The sequence below is a fragment of the Globicephala melas genome, chromosome Y (genome assembly GCF_963455315.2).
Source record: "Globicephala melas chromosome Y, mGloMel1.2, whole genome shotgun sequence".
NCBI classification, from domain to species: domain Eukaryota; kingdom Metazoa; phylum Chordata; class Mammalia; order Artiodactyla; family Delphinidae; genus Globicephala; species Globicephala melas.
The window spans coordinates 2318703-2327559 of NC_083336.1; positions in this window are offsets into that span (position 1 = coordinate 2318703).

The following is an 8857-nucleotide window of genomic DNA, read 5'->3' on the forward strand; positions in this document are numbered from 1 at the left end:
GACTGTATTGTGTCACAGTAAGCTGTGTGTGTATATGTGTGTGTGCTGGTATAGCCTGTGCATTGAGTCACAGTGAACTGTGTGTGTGTGTTTGCTGGGGTAGGCTGTGCTTTGATTCAAGGTGAGCTGTGAGTGTGTGTGCGGTGCTGGTATGGACTGTGCACTGAGTCACAGAGAACCGTGTGTGTGTCTATGTGTGTTTTGGTACAAAGTGAGCATTGAATCACACTGAGTTGTGTGCTGTGTGTTTTTGTGCACTGGTATGGAGTCTGCATGGAATCAAAGTGAGCTGTGCGTGTGTGTGTGTGTGTATTTGGTTGTGTAGAGTCTCTATTGCATCACAATAAGCTGTGTGTGTGTGTGATGGTACAGCATGTGCACTGTGTCATAGAGAGCAGTGTGTGTGTGTGTCTGATGGTATAGGCTGTGCATTGACTCAGAGTGAGCCTTGTGTGTGTGCAAGTACAGTCTGAGCATTGAGTTACAGTGAGATGTGTTGCATGTGTTTGTGCTGGTAAGAACTGTACATTATGTCAGAATGAGCCGTGCATGTGTGTGTGTGCCTGTGTGTGCGTCTGTGTGCTGGTAGAGGTTGAGCACTGAATCACAGTTAGGTGTGTGTCTGTGAGTGTTCGTATGGGCTTTGCATTGAGTCACTGAGGTGTATGTGTGTGTTTGTGTGTGTGTGATGCTACAGACTTCACTGAGTCACACTGAGCCTTGTGTGTGTCTGTGTGCTGATATAGGCTGTGGATTGAGTCACAGTGAGTTATGTGTGTGTGTGTGCTGCTGTAGACTGCGCATTGAGTCAAAATGAGTTGTTTGTGTGTTACTGTGCTCGTATAGACTGTGCCTTGAATCACAGTGAGCATGTCTGTGTGTGTGAGCACAGGTATGTGTGGAGCATTTAATCAGTTATTTGTGTGTGTGTGTGTGTGTGCTCCTATGGTCTTCGCATTGAGTAACTGAGGTGTATGTGTGTGTGTGTGGTGATACAGACTGTGCATTGAGTCACATTGAGCCATGTGTGTGTGTGTATGAGAGTGTGTGTTTTGGTGGGCTTTCATTGATTACATGGGGTGTGTGTGTCTGTGTTTGTTGTGCTAAAGACTGCATTGACTCACAGTGAGTCGTGTGTGTGTGTGCTGATATAGGCGATTGATTGAGTCACGGTCAGCCATGTGTGTGTGCATGTTGGTATGTGTGTGTGTTCTTCTATAGGCTGTGCATTGAGTCACAGTGAACCCTGTATCTGTGCAGGTGTGTATGTGTGTGTGCTGGTATAGGCTGTGCATTGAGTCGCACTGAGGTGTGTGTGTATGCTTGTGTGTTTTGGTATACATTGTATATTGAGTCACAGTGCTGTGTGTTTGTGTGCAGGCTGGTATACTCTGTGCATTGCATCACAGTGATGTGTGTGTGTGTCTGCGTGTTCTGGTATAGGCTGACCATTGTGTCACAGTGAGGTGTGTGTGTGTGTCTGTGTGTCTGTGTGGTGGTATAAAGTGCATTGTGTCACATGGCGGGGTGTGTGGGAGTGTGTGTGTGTGCAGGTACAGGTTGGTATTGAACCACAGTGAACCGTGTGTGTGCGTGTGTGTGTGTGTGTGCTGGAATAGGCAGAGCATTGAGTCTCAGGTGTGTGTATGTGTGTGTGTATGCTGGTATGGTCTCTGCATTGATTCACTAAGGTGTGTTGTGTGTGTATGTACATGGAGCTGAAGACTGTACACTGATTCACAGTGAGCTGTGTGTGTATGTGTGTCTGTGTGTAATGGTATGGGCTTTTCATTCAGTCACTGAGGTGTGTGTCTGTGTGTGTATACCTGGAACTACAGACTGTGCACTGATTCACAATGAGCTATGTGTGAATGTGTGTATGTGATACTATAGGGTGAACATAGTGTCACAATGAGCCGTGCATATGTGTGTTTGCATGGGTGTTGTGGTATAGGCTGTGCATTGTGTCACAGTGACTGTGCGTGTTTGTGTGTGTTTGTGATGGTATAGTACGTGCATTGAATCAGAGAGAGCCAGGCATGTGTCTCTGTGTGTGTGTGCTGGCATAGGCATTACATTGAGTCACAGTAAGCCATGTGTTTCTATGCTGGTGTAGACTCTGCATTGAGTCACAGTAAGCCTGTGTGTGTGCCAGTACAGGCTGTGCATTGAGTCAATAAGTCATATATGTGTGTGAGTGTGTGTGTGTGTGCTGGCATAGGTGGTTCACTGAGTCACAGTCAGGTATGTGTGAGTGAGTGTTTGTGTGTTCTTGTATAGGCTGTGCATTGATTCACAGTGAGCCATGTGTGTATGCTGGTACAGGAGGTGCATTGAGTCACAGTGATGGTTGAGTTTGTGTGTGTGTGTGTGTGTGCTGCAGTAGGCTGTGAATTGAGTCACAGAAGGTGGGTCTTTGTGTGTGTATGTGCAGGTACAGGCTGCGGTTTGAGTCACAGTGATGGGTGTCTCTGTGTGGTGTTATAGGCTGTGCATTGAATCACAGCGAGCCGTATTTGTGTGTGTATGTGTATTTGTGTATGCGTGTGTGTGTGTGATGGTACAGGCTGAACATTGGTCACTGAGGTGTGCATGTGTGTATGTGGCGCTACAGACTGTTCGTTAGGACAAACTGGGCCATATGTGTGTGTGTGTGTGTGTGTACAGTTATTGGCTGTGCATTGAGTCACAGTGAACCATGTGTGTGCGGGGATCTATTATAGTCACAGCTCTGAGTCACAGTTAAATGTGTGGGAGTTGTGTGTGTATGTGTGTGTGTGTATTTGCTGGTGTAGACTGTGCATTGAGTCACAGTGTGTAGTGCGGTGTGTGTGTGTCTGTGATAGTATGGACTGTGGTTTTATCCACTTTGACCGGAACGAGTGTGTCTGTTTGTGTGTGTGAGTGTGTGTGTGCTGGCACTGGATGACCTTTGAGACAGAGTGGGCTGTGTGTGTGTTTGTCTGTGTGTGCGCTGTATAGACTCTCTATTGAGTCACTGTGAGCTGTGTGTGTATGTGTGTGCTCGTATAGGCTGTGCATTGAGTCACACTGAGGTGTTTGTGTGTGTGTGTGCTGGTACTGGAAGCGTATTCAGTCACAGTCTCTTGTGTGTGTGTGTGCATGTGAGTTTGGGTGCTGGTATGGGCTTTATTGTGCTGGTATGGGCTTTATTGACTCATGGGTGTGTGTGTGAGTGTGTGTTGATACAGACTGCATTGAGTCACAGTGAGCTGTGTGTGTGTGTGTTGGTATAGGCGATTGATTGAGTACCAATGAGCCATGTGTGAGTGCGTGTTGGTGTGTGTGTTTGTTCCGGTATAGGCTGTGCATTGAGTCACAGTGAGGCCTGCATCTGTGCATGCGTGTGTGTGTGTGTGTGTGTGCGCTGGTATAGGCTGAGCTTTGAGTCACTCTGAGGTGTGTGTGCCTGTGCTGGTAAAATTGTGCCTTGATTTACTGTGCCATGTGAGTGTGTGTGCACGCTGGTATAGGTTGTGCATTGAGTCAGAGTGAGAGGTGTGTGTGTCTGTGTGTTCTGGTATAGGCTGACAATTGAGGCACACTGAGGTGTGTGTACATATGTGTGTTTGTGTGCTGGTACAGCCTGCACATTGAGTCATATTGAGTTGTTTGTGTGTGTATGTGCAGGTAGAGGCAGCACATAGAGTCACAGTGAGGTGTATGTGTGTGATGTTATACGCTATGCACTGATTCATAGGGAGGTTTGTGTGTGTGTGTGTGTGTGCAGTTTCTGGTATAGGATTTGCATTGAATCACACTGAGCTGTGTTTTTGAGTGTCACTATGTGTGCGTGTGTGGAGGTATGGGCTGCGGATTGACTCAGAGTTTGCCATATGTGCTTCTCTGTGTGTGTATGTCTGCTAGCATATCCTGTGCACTGAGTCACAGGGAGCCGTGTGTGTGTGTGTGTTTGTGTGTATGTCCTGGTATAGAGTGTGCATTGATTCACAGTCAGCCATGTGTGTGTGTCTGAGAGTGCACTGGTATAGGATGTGCAGTGAGTCACAGTGAAGGGTGTTTGTTTCATTTTGCATGTGCTTCCACAGGCTTAGAGGCACAATGAGATGTGGGTATGAGTGTGTCTGTGTGTGTGTGTGCTACCATACACTATGCCTTGAGTCACAGTGAGCTGTGTTGTGTGTTTGGTGCTGGTATGGAGTGGGCACTGACTCACAGTGAGCCATGTGTGTGTGTTTGTATAGGCGATTGAGTCACCGTGAGACATGTGTGAGTGCATGTTAGTATGTGTGTGTGTTCACATATAGGCTGTGCATTGAGTCACAATAAGGTGTGTATGTGTGCGTGTGTGGGTTATTACAGATTGTGCATTGAGTCACAATGTCCTGTGAGTGTGCGCAGGCTGGTATACACTGTGCATTGCGTCACAGTGAGGGATGTTTGTGTCTCTGTGTTCTCATGTAGGCTGACCATTTAGTCACACTTTGGTGTGTGTGTGTGTGTGATGGTATAGGCTGCATATCGCATCACAGTGATGTGTGTGTTTGTTTCTGTGTAGGTACAGGCTGTGCAGTGAGTCACAGTGAGGTGTATGTGTGTGTGTGTGTGATGTCATACGCTGTGTACTGAATCACAGTAAGCCATGTGGTTGTGCTGGTATAAACTGAGCATTGGATCACACTGAGTTGTCACGTGTGTGTATGTGCTGGTGTGGATTGTACTTTGAGTCACAACCATGTGTGAGTATTTGTATGTGTGTGTGCTGGTACAGGCTGTGTATTCAGTCACAGTGAGGTGTGTGTGTGTGTGTGTGATGTTATATGCTATGCACTGAGTCAAAGGGAGGTGAGTGTGTGTGGGTGCACGTGCTGGTATATGCTTTGCCTTGAGTCACACTAAGCTGTGTGTGAGTGTGTTTATGTGTGTGTGTGTGGAGGTACAGGCTGTGTATTGATTCACAGTGAGCCATGTGTGTTTCTTTGTGTGTGTAACTCTGCTAGCATACACTGTGCACTGAGTAACAGGGAGCCGTGTGTGTGTCTATGTATGTTTTGGCATACTGTGAGCATTGAGTTAAACTGAGGTGTGTTCTGTGTGACTGTACGCACTGGGAATGTGCATGGAATCACATGGAGCTGTGCATGTGTGTGTGTGTGTATTTGGTGGTTTAGAGACTGTATTGTGTCACAGTAAGCTGTGTGTGTATATGTGTGTGTGCTGGTATAGCCTGTGCATTGAGTCACAGTGAACTATGTGTGTTTGTTTGCTGGGGTAGGCTGTGCTCTGATTCAAGGTGAGCTGTGAGTGTGTGTGTGGTGCTGGTATGGACTGTGCACTGAGTCACAGAGAACCGTGTGTGTGTCTATGTGTGTTTTGGTATAAAGTGAGCATTGAATCACACTGAGTTGTGTGCTGTGTGTTTTTGTGCACTGGTATGGAGTCTGCATGGAATCACAGTGAGCTGTGCGTGTGTGTGTGTGTATTTGGTTGTGTAGAGTCTCTATTGCATCACAATAAGCTGTGTGTGTGTGTGATGGTACAGCATGTGCACTGTGTCATAGAGAGCAGTGTGTGTGTGTCTCTGCTGGTATAGGCTGTGCATTGACTCACAGTGAGCCATTTGTGCGTGCATGTTGGTGTGTGTGTGTGTTCTTGTATAGGCTGTGCATTGATTCACAGTGAGCCATGTGTGTATGCTGGTATAGGAGGTGCATTCAGTCACAGTGATGGTTCTCTTTGTGTGTGTGTGTGAGAGTGTGTGCTGCAGTAGGCTGTGAATTGAGTCACAGAAGGAGGGACTTTGTGTGTGTATGTGCAGGTACAGGCTGCGGTTTGAGTCACAGTGATGGGTGTCTCTGTCTGATGTTATAGGTTGTGCATTGAATCACAGCGAGCCGTATTAGTGTGTATGTGTATTTGTGTAGGCGTGTGTGTGTGTGATCTTACACGCTGAACGTTGAGTCACTGACGTGTGCATGTGTGTATGTGGTGCTACAGACTGTTCGTTAGGTCAAACTGGGCCATATATGTGTGTATGTGTGTGTGTGTACAGTTATTGGTTGTGCATTGAGTCACAGTGAACCATGTATGTGTGGGGAGCTGGTATAGTCACAGCATTGAGTCACAGTTAAATGTGTGGGAGTTGTGTGTGTATGTGTGTGTGTGTATTTGCTGCTGTAGACTGTGCATTGAATCACAGTGTGTAGTACGGTGTGTGTGTGTCTGTGATGGTATGGACTGTGGTTTTATCAACATTGACCTTAAAGAGTGTGTGTGTTTGTGTGTGTGTGTGTGTGTGTGTGTGCTGGCACTGGATGACCATTGAGACAGAGTCTGCTCTGTGTGTGTGTGTCTGTGTGTGCACTGGTATAGACTCTGCATTGAGTCACTGTGAGTTGTGAGTGTATGTGTGTGCTCGTATAGGCTGTGCATTGAGTCACACTGAGGTGTTTGTGTGTGTGTGTGCTGGTACAGGAAGCGTTTTCAGTCACAGTCTCGTGTGTGTGTGTGTGCATGTGAGTTTGTGTGCTGGTATGGGCTTTATTGTGCTGGTATGGGCTTTATTGACTCATGGGTGTGTGTGTGAGTGTGTGGTGATACAGACTGCATTGAGTCACAGTGAGCTGTGTGTGTGCTCGTGTAAGTGATTGATTGAGTACCAGTGAGGCATGTGTGAGTGCGTGTTGGTGTGTGTGTGTGTTCTGGTATAGGCTGTGCATTGAGTCACAGTGAGGCCTGCATCTGTGCATGTGTGTGTGTATGTGTGTGTGCTGGTATAGGCTGAGCTCTGATTCACTCTGAGGTGTGTGTGCATGTGCTGGTAAAATTGTGCCTTGATTCACTGTGCCATGTGAGTGTGTCTGCACGCTGGTATAGGTTGTGCATTGAGTCAGAGTGAGAGGTGTGTGTGTCTGTGTGTTCTGGTATAGGCTGACAATTGAGGCACACTGAGGTGTGTGTGCACATGTGTGTGTATGTGTGTGCTGGTACAGTCTGCACATTGAGACATATTGAGTTGTTTGTGGGTGTATGTGCAGGTAGAGGCAGCACATAGAGTCACAGTGAGGTGTATGTGTGTGATGTTATATGCTATGCACTGATTCATAAGGATGTTTGTGTGTGTGTGTCTGTGCAGTTTCTGATATAGGATTTGCATTGAATCACACTGAGCTGTGTTTTTGAGTGTCAGTATATGTGCGTGTGTGGAGGTATGGGCTGTGGATTGACTCAAAGTTTGCCGTATGTTCTTCTCTGTGTGTGTATGTCTGTTAGCATATCCTGTGCACTGAGTCACAGGGAGCCGTGTGTGTGTGTGTGTGTGTGTCCTTGTATAGAGTGTGCATTGATTCACAGTCAGCCATGTGTGTGGGTGTGTGAGTGCACTGGTATAGGATGTGCAGTGAGTCACAGTGAGGGGTGTTTGTTTCGTTGTGTGTGTGCTTTCACAGGCTTACCGGCACAGTGAGATGTGGGTATGAGTGTGCCTGTGTGTGTGTGCTGCCGTACACTGTGCCTTGAGTCACAGTGCGCTGTTTTGTGTGTTTGGTGCTGGTATGGAGTGGGCACTGACTCACAGTGAGCCATGTGTGTGTGCTTGTATAGGCGATTGAGTCACCGTGAGACCTGTGTGAGTGCATGTTAGTATGTGTGTGTGTTCACATATAGGCTGTGCAATGAGTCACAATAAGGTGTGTATGTGTGCGTGTGGGGGCTATTACAGATTGTGCATTGAGTCACAGTGTCATGTGAGTGTGTGCAGGCTGGTATAGACTGTGCATTGTGTCACAGTGAGGGATGTGTGTGTCTGTGTGTTCTCATGTAGGCTGACCATTTAGTCACACTTTGGTGTGTGTGTGTGTGCTGGTATAGGCTGCATATCACATCACAGTGATGTGTGTGTCTGTTTATGTGCAGGTACAGGCTCTTTATTGATTCACACTGAGCCATGTATGTTTCTTTGTGTGTAACTCTGCTAGCACACACTTTGCACTGAGTAACAGGGAGCCGTGTGTGTGTGTCTATGTATGTTTTGGCATACTGTGAGCATTGAGTCAAACTGAGGTGTGTTCTGTGTGTCTGTATGCACTGGCATGGAATGTGCATGGAATCACATGGAGCTGTGCATGTGTGTGTGCGTGTATTTGGTGGTGTAGAGACTGTATTGTCTCACAGTAAGCTGTGTGTGTATATGTGTGTGTGCTGGTATAGCCTGTGCATTGAGTCACAGTGAACTGTGTGTGTGTGTTTGCTGGGATAGGCTGTGCTTTGATTCAAGGTGAGCTGTGAGTGTGTGTGCGGTGCTGGTATGGACTGTGCACTGAGTCACAGAGAACCGTGTGTGTGTCTATGTGTGTTTTGGTATAAAGTGAGCATTGAATCACACTGAGTTGTGTGCTGTGTTTTTTTGTGCCCTGGTATGGAGTCTGCATGGAATCACAGTGAGCTGTGCATATGTGTGTGTGTATTTGGTTGTGTAGAGTCTGTATTGCATCACAATAAGCTGTGTGTGTGTGTGATGGTACAGGATGTGCACTGTGTCATAGAGAGCAGTGTGTGTGTGTGTCTGCTGGTATAGGCTGTGCATTGACTCACAGTGAGCCTTGTGTGTGTGCAAGTACAGTCTGAGCATTGAGTTACAGTGAGATGTGTTGCATGTGTTTGTGCTGGTAAGAACTGTATCTTATGTCAGAATGAGCCGTGCATGTGTGTGTGTGTCTGTGTGTGCGTCTGTGTGCTGGTAGAGGTTGAGCACTGAATCACAGTTAGGTGTGTGTCTGTGAGTGTTTGTATGGGCTTTGCATTGAGTCACTGAGGTGTATGTGTGTGTTTGTGTGTGTGTGTGTGGTGCTACAGACTTCATTGAGTCACACTGAGC